General features: G+C 38.4%; 1 protein-coding gene across 3 annotated transcripts in view; it reads right to left on the reverse strand.

The window, feature by feature from the left end:
- Positions 1–22,799, reverse strand: part of FLRT2 (fibronectin leucine rich transmembrane protein 2) — a 67,574-nt gene that overhangs the window by 42,014 nt on the left and 2,761 nt on the right. The window contains exon 1 of one of the 3 annotated variants that reach the window (XM_030035603.2): positions 21,841–22,692. The exons of 1 other annotated variant lie outside the window; for it this stretch is intronic. The gene's annotated coding sequence lies outside the window, so the exon portion shown is untranslated. Of the gene's footprint in view, positions 1–21,202; positions 21,313–21,840; positions 22,693–22,799 lie in introns of those variants that run through there. One more of the 3 variants, XM_030035627.2, reaches the window with a different exon arrangement.

The following is a 22,799-nucleotide window of genomic DNA, read 5'->3' on the forward strand; positions in this document are numbered from 1 at the left end:
CCATTTTTCACAGATATCTATGTTCTTAAATATTTGTCTCAAAATGTGTTTTAAATCCTTGATTACGACAAAGGCAAAGAACCATTAGCCACAATAACAAAGATGATCACTTCCTTCTTTTCTTCTTTCTTTTCATAGGTTCTCCAATTATGATGGATGCTTCGGGAGTGACTGTTTCAAATCTTCCAGATTTCCAGGGTGAAATTTACGTGTCCTTAACTCTTGCTGCATTCTCAGATGAAGGAACATCGGGTTTTAAATACATGTTTCTATTAGCCTGTCTGCCTTTGCATTTTTCAGTGTCATCTCCACTGAAAACTCAGTAACAGAGTTCTAACCTGGATACTAATTTAACTTACTTGGAAGGAGTCATAAAAACTTCTCTCTTCATCTGTTTCCCTGCAACAGGGATAGTGAAATATATGTCACTCAAAGCAGGGTTAGGAGGTTTGATTTGCTTGTATTTATGTGTTGCTTTAGAAATAAAAATCACTGTCTATGGCATCACTGTATCCCCAGTAAATGACGCTGTTATTTCATAACCTAAATGTCCTAAATGCTAACCTCTTGGGTCTCTCGCAAGTTCTATTGGATGAAGAACTCTCATATTACATATTTTCTAGGAGTGCATCTAGATTAAATCATTACAGTGTATCTTTTTGTTCTTGTGCTATGATAATAAGTTAGTATACTGTTATTCTTGTTACAGACTAATCCTACAGTGGCAAAAATTGCTACAGTTTTATTACAATAGCTTCATAATTCATGAAAGCAAATGAGAAACAGAAAATGGTATATAGGCTGAAAATTCTAATAAGAAATGTATGCAGCATAGATAAAATTTATGTGCAGGTGCATCTATATATGCATGAAAAATCTTTATAAAATATAGCTCAGTAATGTAGACTAGTAGTTTAGATAAATGCACTTTAATCGGTACTAAACCTGGTAAGTAGATGCTGAAAAGGCTACATGGTCTTAGACAAAATGAGAGGATTAGTGTTAAAAATATATGAAAAAGATAGTATAACTTTTAAACAATATGGTAAGTGGTAGGATCCTGACTAGAAAAAAAATTGTTTCATCCAGAAAATATGTTATACAACACAGAAAAAGAAGAAGGACAAGCCAGACCAGTCAAAAGCAGTGGCCATCACCAGACACTTCAGAAACTCCTAAAGACAAAAACACTAAAGAGATCCTAAATTCTAATTGTTCACGTACTTGTAAACAAGGCTCTAAGCTTCCACCTAGCTCCTGAATGTTTAACAGCTGTTTTATTCTCTCCCTTACAAGGGCACATATCCTCACATCCATAAAATATTTTTATTTTGTAACTAAGAATGTCCCATTATCCATATAAATAGCTGATACTTGTCCTGATAATAACTTTTTGATTTTATGGATAACCTGTGGCACTGAGTTCAGCAGGTAAGCTCCCAACTATAGAGTATATAATCACTTTAGTAAGTATTTGTCTATTTTTATAGTATTCCTTAAATAGACCCTTGATCTGATATAATGAAAAAGACACTTTGGAATATTCTATTTCTCTTTATCTACCTAATAGCTTTTGTATTACAATATCAGTTCCTTCTGGGCATCTGCCTTCTGAACTAAATATTTCTATTTTGTGTAGTGTCTCCTCAGAACATTAACAAATTTTGTTGTGAAAAATGCATGTTTCCTTTGGAAAAAAAAAAAAAGCAAGAAAACCAAACACAGGAAACATTCTTCTGCTGTTGACTTCAATTTTAAAGAAATTGAGATGTCTAGATCTTTATGGGACATTTCATACAAAGATCATCTTCCACTGCATCATCTTTAGTGTTTTACAGACAACAGATGATTCACCAACACATCTTTGAACAAACTTTCTGGGACAGGTCAGAATTTTTAACCAGATAGGAGCAAAAGTTAGATGACTCAACCAAGTAAGCTCAGTGAGTCAGCAGCAGAGTCAGAAGAAATAAGACTCAGGAGTGACATCTCATCTTTCTGAAGCCAGCATAAATTTCCCAACATTTTCTGCAGAGCCAGGATTTTGCTTCAGTTTCTGTAATATGCTTCTCCCTCCTCTAATCACTAAAGCAAAATTGTACTAAGTGGCTCTTCAGTTACTAAACTTTTAAAGGCCATTTGTTGGTGGTGCTGGTGACAGTTTTTGCCCACTCATGTACTTGATTTCACATGATTTCACAGAAGTGCTCATCATGCATTATTTCAGTAACATAAGCTAGGCAAGTAGCATGATTTAAAATTTACTGACACTGTAATCCCTTTAAATAGTTCCAGCATAGCATTAACTTATTATAGGGAATGAAAATGACAGTATAATACCAAAATTGAATTAAGTAAACTATAAATAGAATTTCTGTAGAAAGACAGATCTCATTTCAGGCTATTTGCACCAAAGAGCATGATGATAATGTAAAATATTTGTGTACTTGATCCAGAAACAATTTAACAACTTTTGTTTATTTGTATGGGACTCATACTAATAAACACTGATGACATCTTCTGTCCTAAGTCTTTGGAAACTGTGAAACAATGTAAATGAAATAAAACTATTGCATTTTTGATCAGTCTGGAGAAACTCAAATAGTCCAGCAGATTTAAATCTTCCTTCTTTTGATAGCAACAAAGCTCTTCAGGTATTTGCTTAAAATAACTATTTTTCATTCTTTCTTGTTTATTATTACTATACTTGATAGGCTTATCACAAAAATTTTCAACACCCAATTGCTTTTAATGTTTTTGCAGCAACACTAAAAAATTAGTGGAAGCTTAGCTCAGACATCGTCAATACTTTCTTGATAATCCTAATAATTTTCTGATGATAGCAACTCTCCAGAATTTTGCACAAAATGCTTGAGAAATATTTGAAATAGAAGTGATTCTTTGATTTAATACTTATATTTTTAACCAATACAGATGGGCATATTTTCCAATGCAGTTTTACCAGTGACAGTCAATCTGGACAGCTACAGTTCTCACATTACTGAGATAATGTTATTGCTATTAATAATCTCAAAGAACCTCTGAGTTTGAAGGCATTGCATAGAGCTGCAGATGGCTGCATAAAGGTCATTATTTTTATAGCTATAACATTAAAAATACTGGAAACTCCATACACATGGCTTTGTTCTGCTGTATGTTTACCTTCAAAAACCCAGAAATGAATGTGACAGGATGAATACTTGCAGGAAATATAACACTATGTAAACGACACTCTAGTGCAAGCTAAGCTTATGGCAATATAAATATTGATGTTATTAATGCCACCTAAATTATCCAAGTATAAAATATACCTCCCTATCTTGTGTGCAACATAGCAGTTTATGTCAGCAAGGCATTACTTCTGTTGCAATAAGTTTTATTTTAAAATGATTTATTGCACTGAAGTCCATCAGGAAGGAAAAGGAGCTTGAGGAGGTACACAATGGGAGTAAGAGAGAACCAGGAAAAGAAAGGAGAACCGGATGCATGCAGAGTTCAATAACATAAATGATCATAGTATCTTTCCAGAGGTTTCTGCAGTACACGATTTTAACTGTTGGCTGCAACATATGTGCTTCCCTTATGTGAATGTGGTTTCCTGAAGTGAATGGAAATTTAGACATTTGTAAGGGTTTAGCAAATTGGGCCTATGGATATAAGATCTGGAATATATACATAATAGATGTTACGAACAGGCACCCGGACAAAAACTCTGCCAGTGTTCAACAGACTCTTGCTGTTATTTCAGTGCCATGTGTTCCCATTATCTTCTTAATTACTCACCCACAGCTCCAATTGAAGACAATGATGTTGTAGTCAGCGCATTCTTTCAAAGGAGAAGACATGAATCCTATGGTAAGATTCAACCCCGGTCATTCCTTTCTGCTATTGCAAATGACCAAACTCAGTTAATTAATTTATCTTAAGTGACGAGAAAGTTTCCTTATGCTAGCTGTACCAGCCCTGTCACTGCAGGCACATTTTCAACACTAATACATCAGTGCTTTGTCAAAGCTAATTTTATTTGTGCCTTGAAATGAGGCTTCCATAATTTCTTCGAGACTGTATAATAATTTTTGCTGTTAGAAAAATGTCCTGATGTTCTGCTTATTTGCGACAAAGGCTAAAAGAGTAAAGATGGCATTCCAGCTAGTGAGACAAGTATCATGATTTTCAGTTTCTCAAAGAACACTTAGCATCTCCCACTAGTTTTTATCTGATTATCTGGAGACAAACACTTTTAAGAAAGGCAATTTATTAGGGTCTGTGAAGAATTCAAGCCTGAATGTTACAAGTCTATATGGCAAAATACACATAGAAGTGTTGGCACCTGGTTTTACAAACTTTCTTTAGATCATTTAAGTTCAAAGTTATTTTTACATGGTTTTGCTGAAAGATGCTACATGCAGTACTGAGTCTGAATTATACACATAACTTGTATGTATTAGCTTAGATTCCAGGTGTCTGCATAATATTTTTTTGTCTGGCTTTGGGGTGCATGCTTGTCTCAGTACCCATGTTGCATCAGTGCACTAAGCAGAAAGAAAAGCAATATATCCCTTTCGAGGTGGCTTGTAGGACTTTACAGTAGAGTTAAAACTAGCAATCAGATCACAAGTTAAGCATTTATATGTGGCCTTTTGTTGGATGGATGCTCCTTTGCATGAGAGAGGAATCATAAAGAGCTCACAGGTGTATTAAAAGTTTTAGCAACTACTCAATGATGTGCTTGAATGAAGTCCTAATTAGCCATAAGGGATATGGAAAGGGTAGTCAGAAGAAGTTACCCCACTCCTTTGATGTCAGTGGGAATTATTTCTATTGATTTTGCTGAAGGCCAAAACATCACCTAGGTCTTTGACTCCAGGAACTTTATTCACTTATATTAAACAGAGACTCTCAGCTATGTTGGTGCTATTAGCCACACAAGTACCTAAAAATGGACTATATCCAAATTAATCGATTACATATAACAATGGGCTGGTGTTAAATTTCAGGGGTTTATGCAGATTAAAATAGTATTTAGGACAGCAAATAAGTAATTCTGCATCACTTTAGGTACCCTGCTTCACCAAGCCAAAATCTTTTATTTGAAATTTATTCAAATAATTCTAAAATTTTCAGCCAATTCTGAGCATAATATCAAAGAGAAAATTCATCACCTTGTGTAAAATTTAAGAGGAATGGATTCGTCATTAATATCTGACATTCTCTTTAGTTTTTTGCTACTCTGGAAAGCTAATCTAGAGATCAGATCATCTAGTTGACCATTCATTCCTTGGTTCAAATCCTAAACTAGCATAACTCATCTAATGATGAAATAATTGAAGCCAAGAAAATTATGTCAGTACAGACCAACTGAGGAGCAGACCTGCATGTTCAAATTACAGAGGATATATTCTAGCATCATCAGATAAGCTAAATATCAAATCGGTAACTAGATGCCATACTTTCAGCCCACTGGAATCACACCCACTACAATATGACAATATTTTCTTTCCAGGAAACACTTGAGAAGGAAAATTTCAGGTATGTATGAGAAATTGCTAGGATAAGCCTCATATTGTGAAAATTATTCCAATAAACATTCTTTATTTGGGAAATAAGTTTGGGAAGTTTTAGTACAGAGACAAGTTCTGCAATTCAAGCAAACCAAGATGTTGGAGACATGCATAAAAGCTTTCCTTTTAAATAAATTTTAATTCCTCCCATGTCTCTAGAAGGAAACTGCTTTTGACAGACTATATTTTGCCACTGTTTCATTTAATAATTTATATCAACATTTACCAAGGGAGATTGGTCTTTGCTTTAATTCTCATTGTATGCCAGCCAACCTGCTACCTATTCTTATGGCTTTTATTACTTATTGCTGTTGTTTTGTGGACTTTGCAAGCAATACTACTACAATTAAACAAAAAAACTTCAGCATGAGAACATTTGATCTTCAGGAAGGGCTTTTATTTCAAACTGTCTCAGATTTATATTTTAGGTCATACTATATTTTGAAATTAAATCTTTCTCACTCAAAAACCTAACAATATAATGGTAGATGCTTCTTGATCCTTCAAATGGAGATAGCCGCAAGCCATTTCTGTGTGTTTAAATATATATGGAGACCCTGCGAAATGGTTATCATGTTCAAAACCTACTGACTTTCACTGGAATCAAAAGTATGCAGAATTTTGCAGAACGTAGCCTCAGCTGTGGAAAGGGAACTGCTTCCCAATTTACTTTTGATCAAGCTGGAAACAGAAGGAGCCAATGTCATACATAGCATAAAATGAAGGCCTGCATTTCGCCGGAATAATACCTTAGTCACTTCTGGGTGAGGGGGTAAAGGTAGGGGGGGAATCGAAGAAACTTCTATTGTTTTGGTATGGACTGACTGCAAAACAGGTACAGCTACATCATTCTTAAGCTTTGGGGAAAAAAAAAACAGTCTTAGATATTGTTAAATTCAAGTAACGTGGAGTCAGTTCTCCTCAGGAGCAATACTCTATATGCACTGCAACACTCATGAGAAAATATTCCTGACTTACTTACATTGCTACAATGGAGAGCAAAACCCTTAGAAATCAACCATAGCTGCTTATAGCTCTCTGTAAAAAGTGATATATACATAAGTTGTAACAGTAAAAGTCACTTTGTTACAGTATTCTTCAGAGTTTTGCTGTACTTTCTGGACAGCCTTACAATGTCCTTCCCCTATTTACTCCAAATTCAGTTTGTATATGGAGAAATCAGATATTGTGAAGCTGCAGCTTCATTGGGAATTATCTGACTATAATAACAAGTTTAATGCTTGCACTTGGGCTGGAAGTGGACAATTGTTTTTCTGGATTTATTTTTATTATTCTCCCGGGCCCCACAGACTCAAGTGGCAAAATGGCCACATACTAAGCACATGTATGAGTTTCTCTACAGGATAGCATGCTAATCATCAAAATAAATCAAGAAACTTGGCTCAAACAATGTGCTAATTTTACTGTTTATGGAATGCCAATTCTTTTCACAGTTTATATTAAAAAGTAGAGGATTCTTTTTCATTTCCCTATTATTTAGTATTTTTAATGGAAATCTAGCACACTAAAAAAATGAAATTTTGGACATTCCCTTTGGACTAAATGTTCTACTTTTGATTCTGTTTTCAAAAATGTTATGGATTTTTGCACTTGCTTTTTAAAATCTACTATGGATATGGGTGGTGTGTACAAATAGGCAGTTCTTTGTAGTTACCCATTTGATTTGTCAGTGCACTGATAGCTATGCATTGATTCATAAACCATCAGCACCCTCTACTTTACTTCAGGCATTTCACACAGTTCTGCACATGCACTGCGCATTTCTGATTATTTACAGCCCTAAATATGTTTTGCAGTGAGACTGTCAATTGGTCTGATGTAAGGATGCTCATCTTCTTTCTCCTTTACCCTATGGATGAAGATTTGAAACAAGGAGTAAGCCTCTTCATTTCAAGTTATGTAGATGAAAAATAATTCCAGATTTCAGAACAATAAACCTGGATTTATGCTGGAGAAAATCTGTGGTGAAAGTGTGACCAGTCACACACTAGTTCTTGCTATTTCAGGTCTTAAAATTCCTTTTCCCTTATTGGTAGTGGTGTATCATGAGAAGATTTAAATAGTGAAAAATTGTCAGAAAGATCCTCCTCTGTTGCAGGCCAGTAATATGACATATGGAGATATTTAGTTCACATGATTTTATTTGCAGCATTGCAATGCATATAAGGGATAGAAATAAGGATCCCCGTGTGATTGTCAGCAATTATAGAGCACACGTACTTATTTATAATGAGAATATTCCTACTGGAAATTGCCTGAAAAGCAAGCAATACACTCAGTTGGTGAATTCAACTTGTATAATTACCTGGGAGAAAGGAACTAGAGTGAAGGAAGGGGAGATTTGCTTCTTGTCAGAGTGGCTCTAATCTCATTTCCACACAGCCTAAAAAGACAGGTTTGTACCTATATCTATTAGTGAACCTGTAGACTCTTTCCTAAAGGAGCTCTCTCAGATAAGAGATGTTAAAACAGATAGAATCATAGGATGCTGAAAGTACAACTCTTTCATCTTGGTGGGAAGACCTAGGTTTCAATATATCTAGGATTTTAAGCACTGGAGGTTAAGATAGTAGTTAGAGAGCAAGCAAGGGTGAGAGATGCTGTATATTACATTTCTAAAAGAATGATCTATTGGGAGTCACTTTTGCAACACTGTTATTTGCAGCTGGAATATGCAGCACAATTGATGTCATTTTGCTAATTACTTATCTAGAGTGTTCATATGTATAAAGTCAGTGGAGTTATAAATATGATCCATGCACTCATAAATAATCATGGGTACAAACCACTGCCCTGAATTTCATGTTCAGAAGGGAATTTAAAGCTTTGCAATTCTGACTGACCAGGTCTCATGTTGCATATTAATAATTCTCCGCATGAAATAAAGTCATTTGATATTATCAAACACTGCAGAATTCTTTTGAAATGACACTTTTCACTAAAGTTTTACAGATTGGCGTTAGGCTACTACAGCAATGAGCAGACTATAAGATCAAATAGAACAGAACAGAATGTGGCTCATTATTATTCAGATTTTTTTTATATCTAGTTGCAAAACACTATACTAGTTTCTATAAAGGAAACAATGACTAACAGAAGAATACATTTGTTCTTAGACATTGACTGCCTCTGGTACTACTGAAATTTGTGCTAGAAAAAGGCTGCTAAATCTTGTAGTAAAAGACATCACTGGTTACCAGCTAGAAAAGCTCCACACACTTTGCTGTCTGTTTCTGTTTGGAGACAACAGTGTAAAATCTCACTGTAGATTCTGGAGGTAAATATTCACCCACAAAGCAGCAGTACTTGATTATCTCCAGTAACATTAAAGTAATTTCGTCATACTCTTCTTACCTTTCTTAGAGAACACCACCATCAGAATATGCACAACTATAGGCTTAATTTAAATTAAAAAATGGCAAATTGATAGAGGACCTCTGTCATTATTCTCCCCACTCCTGCAGTAAAGAGTTCCAGTAGCAAAAGAAATTATTTAATTCACTAAAGCTGATCAATTTGAAATTTAATGCAAGTGCCAAAAGTCTACAGTTGCATTGATAAAACCACTGTGTCCATAGTCCTCTGGCAAAAGCAGATGAAGGTTAGGCTGATAAATTTTTTAGAGTCATACTACATGCCCACGATGGTCATATGCATGTGAAAATCAAGCTTCATTAGATATAGCAATGGTGGAATGCATGAAAAATGTCATGGAAAATATGTCAGTCACAACAGGTACAGCAATTCATATGAGATGGATATAAGATACATAACTGAAGTATAAATAGATGCCTCAATAAATTACATAACCATGTCCACATATGAATCTGAAACTCCAAACTGCGCAGCAAGTCACTAGAGCAATGCTGGAAACCTGACCTTAGACAATTGTATGCCCAAGCATTTCCTTAAATCACCAGTTAAGTCAAGAAAAAAAAATATTTACTTTGTGTGAGAGATTTGAAGAGCAGGGTCCTCTATTGATTCAGAGGCAGCTAGGGCACAAACAGCAGAGTGTCAGCTCCCAGACTGCCATCCTTTCCCCTTATTGCTAAAGAAGGAAGGCTGGACTACAGTCAGGGCTCTAACAAGGAACTCAGTAGAGAAGTTTTCTGTTTTATGTTGTGGATATTCAGCTGCTGTAAACTGGTCCAGTCCTGATTTACGCGAGCGCTACACATCTAATATCAGGCAGCTTTCTGAACCTGCTTGTGCGTCAGCGCTCCTTTGATCAAATGCTGTTATTAACTCTTCCTTCTATCTTTCATTTGCGTTGCCTCTTTTTATGTCAGGAAAAATAGTGCAGAGTTTGTTTCTGATAACGTGCTTTTTGCAAGGACTTGAACAGTGTGACTTAGGCTCGGTTCTACTTTGTAAGAACAGAGGAAGAAGAGGATGTGGAGGTGAAAGAGCAGTTCATCCTCCTTACCTAATAAATCTTTTCACTTCTGACAGGGACTGGAAAAATGAGGCTCTGTTAATAGTGGTGGGTTTACCTGAGTCCACCTTTCATTTCATATAGATCACTGTAGACTATGGGTGGATTTCAAATAGAAACAGAAAGATTTTGTATTCATCAGGAGAAACCCTGTGTCATTCTGTCCCCTCTTAAGCTTTAAAAATTATGTATTTTTTTGTTATTTGTCTTAGACTGTTAGGAAAGATAGGTCAGAAGCTGTAACATTGTTCCTGTTCTCAGGGAGGAAACATTGGCTAGTAAGAAGTAATGCAGGGTATTTTAATTTTCACTTGTACTTCATTTCTTTGAACTGTCTAATAAAAGACTTGCAAATCTGACAAAATATGAGTTTTCCCCAACTCCCTAAAAACAATTACTTAAAAAACATGTTTGGCTGAATTTTAGTGCTCATGAAAAGGGAAGACAGATACTACTGAGTGAAGCATCGCACACAAGTTCCCCGGAGCAGTTCTGCCAAAGCAGTTCAGTCCCACACCTGTCCTGGAACTATTCACAGAGCTAATCTATGCAGTAGTTATTCCCGTGTGGGCAACTATCCATGAGAGGCTTGACTGAGACCAGCCAAATTGATCTGACTTGTGTTTTATTACTTGCAGGAAGCTTGATCTGAAAGAATGAAGGGCTAACATGTTAACTCATACAGTGCCATCTTTCCACTGAGTTTTTTCTTCTCTTTTACAGTTATGGTAACTGAATTCTAATCAGATTCTTTACTAAACTTTCTGCAAGATTACAAGTAAGCAAACAAGTAGAGTTACATATTGTCCCAAATATTATTACTACCGCAACACTTGTGGAGAATGCTGAAATCATTAAAAAAATTGCACACCCTCTCTAACAAAGCAAGGGCATATATCTTTAGTATAACCTTCCCCATAAATTATCTCCTTCCTTCCTATTAAGTGCCCGGACTTGGTGCTGCTGCTGATTGATCGTGGGCATTTGGTGCACTTGGGGAATAGAAATGCCAGCCCTCCCATACGTACACACATGCAGGGAGTTTCTGCAACCGCTGCTGGTTCAGTCCTCAGGGTGTACCGCTCCTTGTCCCCTCGCTGTTTTTATCTAGTGTTAAATCTAGTGTTGAATTCTGCCTTGCCTTCAGCTGCAAGGAGAAAGCATACTGCAAGCCCAGACCATAACGTAGGGTTTGATCAATGTTTGACCTAGCCAGTGATTTAATCAACAGGACAGCATGAATGCGCTGATGACGCAGAAGCAACATCACAATTCCGTATGTTGCAGTGCATGATGATCATTTCTTTCAGCATGTTTCTTATAAGCAAGAATAATAAATACCCACTTCAGTGCCATTTTCCCCCACTGTATTGTCCCCAGTGTTCCCTTAATTCAGTCTTTTTTTGTTAAATAATGGATCTCTAATCTCTTTCATATGAGAAGTGTAAAGGCAAGAGAAAACTAAATGTCATAAAAGCTGCCATATTCTATATTATCTATTTTAAATAACAAATAATATTCATTATTCCCCTTTGATTTATCTATGTAAAGCAGACTTTCTTTATTTATACCCAGGCCTGAGAGGAAAATTTGAGACTAGTTACTCACTAATTGCTTTATCCATCCCATCTTTACTCTGTATCCGTTTTTTCTTATGGTTAACATGCACAGTTTCTAAGGTCACAAAAATGAGGACATGGAATAATATTAAGAGGGAATACACCAAAGCTCACCAAACCAGACTCGCCAAACCCATAAGGGTTCTGTTCTAGAGCTAACACACTCTGAGATAGCATTAACTCTGTCTGATGATTCCCATGTGCTATGCCCACCACAGAAAAAACTGGAGGAACTTCACAGATCATTTTCTCGCCTCCTAGCTCCTTCTAGATTGTGCATTGCCCTATCTCTCCCTCTCATGGGAGTCAACAGTCCTCCTCTCAGATGAATCACAGCATAGGTGGTTAAAACCGTGATCATTAGGAAACTCCAGTTTCCTGTTGCACAAAAAGGTGATTGTTTATCTCTGCACTTCATTCAGTCTGGACAATTTTGATTACTCGCTCTCATCCTGTTTTTTCCCCCAGTTATTTTCTAGTCACTTTCCCTTTCCTGCTTTTATCTTCCCTCTGCACAATACTGCAATATTTGACCTGTGAAAATAATATGGGAAATATTTAAATGAAAATAAAAGCTTCCATCACCATTATTGCTTATTTTAGTTTTGATAGTATCTTTAGGATACTTTGTGTCCTCAGTGCACCTGACATGACAGACATAACAGAATGAACTCCAGCTTAAAAGACAGATCCTTCTCAGCTGAAGAGCTAAATAAAAATTCTGATTCAGCCAGTGCTACCGCATGTATTTAAAAAACAGAGTGAGAGAGAGAAACAGGAGAGAAGTATGCTGCTACCAGAATATAAATACATGTCACTAAAAGTACCCCAGATGGTGGAAGGGAGTGTAAATTTCATGGCAAGGCTACAGGTCTTTGCATTAGTTCTGCTTCTAGTAAGCAGGAGATACTCTTTTAGCATAGCTTTGAAGGAGTTAAAAAGAATGCCTTTCTGTCAAACATGGTTATCATTCAACACAAGACAATATAGCGGCTATACTTAAACACCCCTTCCCAAGATCACCAAATATTTCTTCACAAGACCTAAGTAGCTTGTGAACTGATACTGATGTTATCTGAAATTTAAAGGTGTTTATTCTCCTAGTGCTTACAGAGGATCATCTTTCTGCAGCTGGTTGGCTAGACTGTAGGATGTCTTCTCTCAGTCAGCACATGCATAACCAGACAATCATTCGGCAGCTTGTAAAACATGATTCATATGAGATATTGATGGTCTAAGGGAAGTTCTGAATATCAGAGGTTCATAATTAGAATACCTATGCATTTGATCCAATAGAGTTTCCATCAAAGTCACAGAGATGAGTGGTTATGAATTTCAGAGTCATCTCTGCTCGTACAGACTGATTTATGCACTTTCAACTTTGGACAAATGAAGGGCAAAGAATTAAAGCCAAACCCTTCTACCTAGAGAGCTCCTTATCCTTAGAGGGGTTCTGAAATTTATAATCGCCTCTCCTGGTGCTCAGGATCAAGCTCCACAGCTGGTAACTCATGACCTATTTATGCTCATGCCATCCATCTGCTTTCAGTCATTCTGTCCTCTTATCTGTAAATCCACAGTCACACTATGTAGGATGTGTGGATCTGCTGATAAGAAATTTTTGCAGGAAAGAAAATCTGGGCAGATCAACAGTTCTGTTGGCAGAGCTGCTGGCAGCAACTCTAACATCTCATTTATTCCAGATTTATAAAGATCCATTGTGCTGATCTGAGGATAGAGATGAGTGTTTGACTTCTGTGATAATAGACTATCTAGTCGAAACCTGTATTTGGTACTAAATATTAAGTTAAATAGAGACTGATAAGATTATCCAGTGTGGGACAGAAAACAGCCATCTTGTTAGGATTAGGATTTCCATAGTTCCTGGCCTGTGTGTTTGGGTTTCCTTTGGTTTTGCATTTGGGTTTGTTTTGGTTTGACTGCATTTTACTGGAAATATACATAGCTAAAAACTAAGGCTCTAGTGTGAAGACAGGGACTCAGCACCCTCTAGCCAGCACTCAAAAAAGAAAAAAAAATCCAGTAGAATCATTCTTTTTAAAACTGTATTAAACAGAGTACTACTTGTGAAAACAGTTCTCTATTAACTATAGGGGGAAAGCAAACAAACTAGAAAAACTCATATACAGTTTCCTTGTCAAAGTTCTATGGTATCACTGATTGCCCTGCTACCTAGTTAAATAATAAAAAAGGAAGATGGTAACTAAGCATCAGAAGGAAATAGATTTTGCTAAATGATCTTTTGCCATTCTAATTCTCTTATAAATCTCTTTTTTTTTTTTTACATTTTGTCTGTGTGTGTCCCCCTGCATGCATGTACGTGCATGTTTATGATTATGAATACACAATACCACATGAATAAAAAAGAGATTTTGATAGGACACAACATGGATAAAGCAATTAGAGTAACCTTACTGTCAGATGCTCTGCCACAGAGGCTTAGGCATCTCTGGGCAATTATAAGGGACTTGGCTCTGTCTGTGGCATTCAAAGTGCACATTTTAAAAAAAAGAGAGGTGTCCATTATGCTTCTTTCTTGCCTAAGTATTTTCAAAGCTATTATGGTAGACATTTTTCTCTCTGAGTAAAGACTGTTATTCTGTTGCACAACTGCTAAAGAATAAGGCTCTGAAATTAATTTTGTCAAACAGCGAAAGTAATTTTTCAAATAAAAAAAAAAAAGACTTCCACTGGCAAAATGCATTTTACAATTTACTGTTGAACTGCTGCAAGAAGAAGCTCTTCACTGAGCAGCATGGCACAGGGCCAGAACGAGCTATTTCAAAAATCACTGTTGGGCATATACCAATTTGATACACAGGATTTAGCAATACAGTTGGGAATGACTCCATGTGTCTGTGTGTATGTGTTCAGGTTCTGTTAAATTTTAGCAGTCTCTAACTGTATACTCATCTTCAGTATGAGGAAATTTGTTGTTAGCCTGCTAAATTTGTTTTAAAGAAGGAGAAATTTATCAGGCTGGATAATGGCACTTTTTGCTTGTTTAATTTACTTATTTTGTGTTGGAAATTAATTTTCTATGGGCAGTTCAAAGGATAAAATATCAGATAAAATCTTTGGAAACACTTAAATCAAGAATGAAGATTTTATGAGTATACTAGAGAGATGACTGTGAGCTGTTGGTTAGCCTTATATGTCCTTTCCACCTCCAGATTCTCTTGTTCAATGAATAATGTGGGGGGTTACAGTAATGAATCAGGACAACATGATGCAATAGAGCATTAACTTTTTAAATTGGAGTCCTCCAACCACCCAATCCAGCTTCATACCAATTCAGGTATCAAAGTGATTTATTTTTTTTATCATAATTATAACAAATGATGAAATAGACAGCAAGTTTTCAACTGATATGGCTCAAGAAATAATGTTTAGTCTAGGAGCATTTGTGACTAACTCCAAAGCTAAGTGGTTAAAGATAAGAATAAGGTTAAACCTAGATCAGTCAGTGAAGTGGCCCGTGAAACCAGATGAACAAGATTACTAAATGGGGTACATTTAGTTGGATGCAAATCTCTCAATGACACAAGAAGCACCACCTAGGAAAAACTTCCTAGATCACAAATGAAATTATAAGGTACTACTAACAAATATTCCTTCATTTAGAGACACCTCACATGGTTTCAGGTAGCATTTCAGTCATGCAAGAGGCTCACTAAAATCACCTCACTTACCAAAATCATAATTCATTAAATGATATGCACACCCGATGCCTAGTCTACAGATAGTTTTTATAGAAGTGTACCTATGTAGGCTGTGTCTGTGACAAACACATATACTGCTACAATCCTAATACGGATGCAATTCTAGTCATGTAAATGACTTGTACATACATAGCTTGTTTTTCCATACACACATGAAGAAACTGCTAATGAAAGCATATATACATTAGTATAACCAAAGACACACTGTTGGGGTTGTATGATCTTCAATTATAGCTAAATGACATCACTTTGGGGTATTCAAATTATTACTCACATGAGTAATCTCTAATCATGAGAAGAGTGTCTGTGAAATTAACTTGCCAGTGAAAGAGAGAAGGATTGAGTCTGGAATCAAATACATTAATTTAAAAAGCAGTTTTTCAGCTGTGAAGTTATATTTCATAAGCACAGATAAGTTTGCTACAGACTCTTTCCATCGACCTTAGGAGCAATACCTCTTGGGAGCACTACCTCTTGGGAGCACCTCGGGTTTTTTTACCCAGTATAGAAACTTCCAACACAATGGAGGAAAAATATAAGGTTTTCTTCTTATTTAATTTGATTTGCAGTTCACCAACAACATTAATTTTGAATGAAAATTCATTATATATGCTTTGAAGGGTCTGAGGGAGACCTCTGTGATTATAGACAATGTCACAGTCACCTATTTATGTAACACATACACAAATTATGTATATGTGTATATATATATATAAAACCTGCATTCTTCTTCAGAACTGTATATTAAATTTCTTTTTCTGTCAGTAAGATGCTGATATAAAATAATATTTATTTTTTGTTGCATTCATTTCCAATGACATTGTGAATGTCATACCCATTTTAAAACAGTTCTAATATTGTATTTCTTCTTCTCTGTAGGAAAAGCACACAGGAAATCTCAAGAGAAAGAAATATTTGTAACTCTGAACCTACAAGCCTGTGGTTGATGATCCTGTGACTGCAGTTTGACCATGGTTTGGTCCTCTGCAACCTGTGTGAAGATTAAGGACTGGGTACGAGCATCACTGAAGGCTCCCGGCAGTGCTAGGACACGCTGCGGGAGCGCTCTGTCCTTTCGCCACACAGGAGGCCTTTTCCACACGATGCCTCTTGGCTAACTCTTAAGGAACAGCTCAGCAAGGCATGAGCTACTCATGCGCCTACGTGGTGCAGGACCGGAAGTACTGTCGAGAAAAGCTCTTCTCTTTAATTTTTCCTGTTGGTTCTAATGAAGGAATGATAAAAGCTGCCAGCAGGAACCGGGAGTGACACTGCTGCACACCGATTTCAGTTCTCAGAAGGTGCTGATGAAGCTTTTCATTCAGAGCTCTGACCTTTCCTGCTCTTAATGGGTCATGCAGTACTACCATACAGTTTACAGTATTTGCTACGAGAGAAGTGCCTACCATCAGCCTGCCCAGACCTTGCTGAACACAGAAGTGCATGACAGTGAATGGCTAATGCACCAGAGAGATGGAATTCCAAAATCTTTTGCCTGCAATTCTCCCTCAAGATCCCTCACATTAAGCAAATTTTATCAATTTTTGTCTGAATAAAGTTTGTGGAATAGTTTTGGATTAATTCAATCGTGTTCAGGAAGGAACTGATTTGACATCTATAATATAGGCATCTATAATATATATAAGATAATTAGATTACCCATGACAACCTGGCCACAGTAAAGAACTTTGACCAAAGAGCAGAACTTCTCCCCCTTCATCCAAACATTTTCACTGTGATATATTCACAAATAAATTATGATAAAAGGAACTAAATGCCCTCTTCTGTATTCTGTAGCTCAAGGTATGTCCCTACCTGGGCTGGGGTTTGTAAAACCAGACTGCAGACCATTACAGTAATCTACAGATTATTGTCCGAACTACCTTTGAAAATTATTCTTTTTCTTCAGTCTTTAATCCATAACTGTCACAGAAAATTACAATGATAATTCACCTTGTGAATAGGTAGCTGGTGTTTAAGTGTTATGAAAGTGGCCTATTGACTTGAAGGCCAAGCCAGAATATTGTCTGTGACCTTTAATATTCTGCTTTGTAAGGGACAGATCCTACAAAATACTGATCAGGGGCTGTTGGAAGCAAGCCACCTCTCACCTGGGGCCAAAGTAAAATCATCACTTTGCAGGACCAAGTCTAGCAATGATCTGATCCTGTACATCGAAAGCCTATTGAGTTTTGCTTGCAAGGACTCAAGGATCAGTCTCAATGACAGTGTACCTTTGAATGATCAACCATTCTCCGTGCTGTATGCCTTTATAAATACATCCTCACATTAAACTAGGCTAGAAAAGGTTTCCTCTACAACAAATTAATAAATAAAGCAGTTATAGCTTGAACTAAAATATACAGCAGATTGTTTCTAGGTAGAGCTGATAGATAGCACAAGGTTTCTTTTTAGAAGGGATATTTTACGGACCTCTTTATGCATCACTAAGTTTTCAGGAATGCTGAATAGAGCATGATGGATTTGGTTTAAGTTGTTGCTAGTATTTAATTTTGATTTAGTTCAAAGGGCCATGTCAGAAGAAGGAATCGAAAAGGGGAAAAAAAAAACCTGCTAGCTGGGTAAATGATCAATAAAAAAAAAGGAAGGTATAAGAACGTCCCAACACCTTTCACCAGTGGCTGAAAATACCGGATTAAATTGCACTATGCCTGGGACATATTGTTTGATGTGACTAGAACATAATTTGTTAAACAGAGAATAGTTTTTATTTCAAACGCTTCTTTCCTGAGTATTATTTATGGATTAAGGTTTGGGTTTGTTTTAAATAAATGAATAAAACATGCCTGCCAAGAAACAAATTTTAATGGTGATTTTTTGTGGTTGTTTTTCTTTAAAAGTCAATTACTTGAAAGGTGTAGGTTACACACAGCTGTAGGGGACCTAAAACTCCTGTATTCAGTGTATGTTAAATTAGCCTTCTTTACAATAATAACTATATATTATTCTTTTCCATCGTTTTTTATAAAAGACAAAAAAAAAAAATTTGTTTTACCAAAAGAAAATAAAAAACAATTTTTATACCTCTGGGGCAAGTTCCAAGTCTTTTGCTTTCTTGAGGAAATAAATAAAAAGCGTTGGCAGAAAGACTCCTAAAAAGACTGCCCAAGGGGGAGGGAAGGAAACACCTAAAAACATCATATTACCAAGCACTGAAGTAATCAACTACAATCTGGGAAATGTCAAACAGTGGTATTCACCTACCCAAAGATATTGCTGATCAAGTCCTCAACTGCCATTTACAATCACTAACTAAAACATGGAATATAGCTCTGGATATAAACAAGAGACAAATTAGTACTGGGAAGCTGGGTTTAATAATCCCCTAAAAGAGACCATCTGTTTATAAAGACCCCCTTTTCCTTGATCTCTGACATGTATTCCTAATATAGACACAGCTGGAATTTTTTTTTACATTTTTTAAACACCCTGCTACTATAAAGTCTACTTATAGTATATCTGGTCTGAGTGTTTGTCTCAAGTTTCAGTTATTATGTAAGCACTCAGGGGCAATAAAATTTCACATAGAGTCAGCCTGTTTTAGAGTAAGTATTAAACCATCAGATGAACATAAATGCAATTCCTTTATTACTGATGTTCAATACCACTGGATACTTTTTATTTTTCTGATTTTTGCAAATGTTCATCATATTATCACTGGAATAGCTGGAATAGATTTAGAGTTCTTTTCAAGTTCTGGATTCATGTTTGGAACTGGAGTTTGGTTTTCTTGTTTTCCTGTTTAAAACACCAGGAAACTGCATTGTCTGTAATAGGTATGACATTGATAACCTGACAAGCTAGGTGATTTGCAGGTATAAAAGACCAAAACAATTTATAGCCTATGTTTCCAATCCACTATGGTGAAGAAAAAGGGAAAAAATCACCATTGACTATACATTTCTCGCAGATAGAGGTCACTAATGGACTGGATTTGAATCTGTCTGGTAAAAGCCTGAAAGTTACACGAAAGTAATCTAGTGAAAAATGAACTCATTTTTAGATTAAAGAGGTAGCAGAAATGATTAAGAAATAAAGCTCTCACCTTCCTAGAAACAATATTATCTTAAGTGTGCCTTCTTTCTAGTTCTTTAAATAGAAAGTGCAGTACAGGAAAACCCTGATAGTGATGCTTGTTTGAACTCCTTTTTGTATTCTTGACTTGGTAAAACTTTGTCTCTCCTTCTTTTCTGCGGCAAGCGTAGGGAAGTCAGCCCTAATAACATCCTACATTTTAGATACTGCTATTTTTAGCAGTTAAAGGCAAGCACATTCTTGATTCTCGAAGGAAACCATAGCCTATGTAATGCAGATTCCAACTGGGAGGGTGTAGGGTTGCGCAAAGAAGATATGTCTACATTCTAAATCAAACTATCCAGCAGGCCAGGATATAAATGTGACTTGTAACAGTGGCTCAAATTAGATCCAGACTCTCAGAGCCAAACACAGATAACATCACCTTATACAAAATATAGGGTGTATGTGTATGTGAGGAGCGACTCTTTCAAGAACGCTGGGTGCATTCCAGCACCACTTCTTTTTGCTACAGCCTTGGACTTTGGAAAACACTGTCAACTGTTCTAGTCACGGGTAGTTTTACAGACACTGTATTTACACAGTGCTCTGACTTACTTCACCTACAGTACTTCAGGCCTGCACTCTCTTACTTTTAACTGCCTACCTACCATATCAGGATAGAGAACAACCGTTTAAATAGCAAACCTCCTACAAACATTAATGATGTTTGAAATCTCTTCTCTCACATAATTTTCAGGAACAAGATCAACGCTAACATTTTAACATCACTTTTGTCACTTAGAATTGTGACTTTTAAATAACATCTGTTGTGTCTTTCTCATTATGCAAAGATTATATCTCAGTGATAACATACATTGACTCTTTAAAGGAAGAAAGGAGAGAAAGGTGGATAGAGGTATAGGTACAATACCTTTTAAGTGTTTTGAAAAAATACCAGGATGGATTTTTCTCCTTCCAAAAATACATATATCTGAAATCAATTCATTAATTTACTCTTAAACTACAAATATATAAAGGTGCTCTTGGAGAAAGACTGAAGCAAGGAATTAAGTCCACGGAAGTTTGGGGGAGCTTTTTGTCTGGTTGGTTGGGTTTTTTAAACCCAAGTAGTGATGAGTCTCAACCTCTAGCCTGTTTAATTTCCCTGCAAGCACTGTAAAGTTAGATGCAGTAAATAAACCTCTCTTTAACACACACCCTGTCTTTGTGCGCGCGTGTGTGTGTGTGCGTGTACGTACGTCTGTGTGTGTGAGAGAGGTCTGACTTGCTTTAGTATCTTTTCCTGCTCCTCATACAAGGAACCTCTCCCTTTCTATTTAGCCGAGCTCTGCATTGCAAAAAGCAGCATCTGAAGAAATCTAATCAGTACCTTCCACACACGGTACAGGAATTTACACGGATTTGTGCCCTGGATTTATTAGCTTATTGTAAGCCTTAAAAGAGATTTCCTCCATTAAAATTAATTAAAAGCTCCTGTTGACGGATTCCCATTCCAAAAAGAAGGTGGAGAGTCCCACTCTCTTACTTTGCTGCTGATTTCTTTATCTTTTATGGGGTTTTAGCTCATGCTCTAGAGAGGTCTTTTCAGCTGTTTGATTTCTTTTTGCGATCTGGTATTCTTTTGCTCACCACCCCCAGCCCCCCGCAGTACTTGTTATTATTTTGCCAGAGATCACCACCTAACTCATCAGGTCCACGAGGGGCTCCTTTGCATTCCGAAGTCCTGAGCCAATTCTCTCAGCCTCGCCCCCACCCACTCACCCCCAGCCCCGCTCCGGAGGCTGCTGATGGGGATCTGACGGATCCTCCTGCCGGGCGCAGCTCCCTGCTCTCCCCGTAGATCTCTTAACACTTGCCAGCGCCGAGCTAAGCCGACTGCCTCTTCCGAGTAAGGCTCACCTTTAAAGATCCCGTTGCCCAAACCCGCCTCCCGAATACGACTAATGGCGGGGCTAACACAGGCGCTCTGCCGGTTCCCCCGCACCAGGGGCAGTTCTCGGCTCTCCCTTCCCCGCCCGGCGCCGTGCGGGGGCCGCGGCGTGGGGGCCCGGCTCGGCACCCGCCCGCTCGGCACTGAAATGCGACCGGGGATCCGGGACCCCGCTGCAGCTGCGAGCTCCGAGTCCCACTCGGAACCCAGACGCCGGCGTAAAATAACCCGGGGACCCTCCTAACGCTTGCCGCCGGCCATTCATAAATTCGGGCGTGTGCGTGCCCGGCGCCGCACGCTCGCAGACATGGGGCTGTAATGAGGCGGAGGCGATATTCCCGACGCGCGGCCTGATCCCGGCTCCTCAACTTTGCCTTCTCGGAGGAGGCAAAGGGCACCGCGGCTCTAAATCGCCCGGGGCTAGAATTACCAGGAAGGAAAAGAGAGAGAAATGAAATCCCAACTGTACCTGGCGGCGTCTGGGAATCCCTCGCCGGCACCGATCGTAATCCCCCTCCGCGCCTCTGGCCCCCCACACCAAAACTTTTCCGCCGCCGCCGCTCCTCGGTGGTGGCCGCCGCCCTCCGCGCCGCGCAGCGCGGCCGCCCAGCGCCGCTCCCGGCCGGCCCCGCGGGCCCGCTCCCCGCCGGCCGCAGCCGCTCCGGAGCGACCCCCGCGCCTCCCGCGCCTTCCTCCGCCCTTAGGAGGCAGCGGCATCGTCCTCCCCCCTTCTCCGCCACCTCCTCCTCCGGCGCGCAGCCCGCGGCTCTGGCATCCCCAACGCACTTTCTCTCCTCGGGTCGCTCGCTCTTCCCCCCGCCGTTCCTCCGCCTCCGGTAAAAAATAAAGGAGAAGGGGCCGCGGGTACGCCTGGTCCTGGGGCTTCTCTCTTTCCTTTTTCTCTGTTTCTGTCCTCTGCAAATGATGAGAGGATCACATGAGGAGCAGGCACGGAGACCTAGGACCCTTGGAAGTCGGAGAAGGCATCGGACACATGTGTAGATGGGAGTATATGTGTGAGTGTGCGTGTCTGGCTCTCTCCGAGTCCTGCGCCTGCCTTCAGCCGGGATTGCAGGCTGATCTTAGCAGTAATGATGCCTCAGATCTGACTATTCCCTGCTAATGTAAGTCGTGCCTTTTTTTCCTCCCTGCCTGACACCCCAGGGAGATGTTTACAGTAATGAATTCAGTTGATAGCCATCTCTCTCTCTCTCTCCTGGAGTCCCTCCCACATTTCTAGTTTAAAGAATGCTTGGAAGGCAGGGCTGCAACCTAAAGCTTTCCAAGAGGCAAAGTCAAGCTAGGTTTTCTCTTTTTCTTTCTTTCCGTCTTCCCCCCCCCCCCCCCCCCCCGCGCTCGCTTTTAACCCATTGCTTGCTGAGGGCAGTTTAGCGAGCTCCGTCCCTTTGGACTCGCCCTCTCCCACTA

The sequence above is a fragment of the Aquila chrysaetos genome, chromosome 2 (assembly GCF_900496995.4).
Source record: "Aquila chrysaetos chrysaetos chromosome 2, bAquChr1.4, whole genome shotgun sequence".
Classification (NCBI taxonomy): Eukaryota; Metazoa; Chordata; class Aves; order Accipitriformes; family Accipitridae; genus Aquila; species Aquila chrysaetos.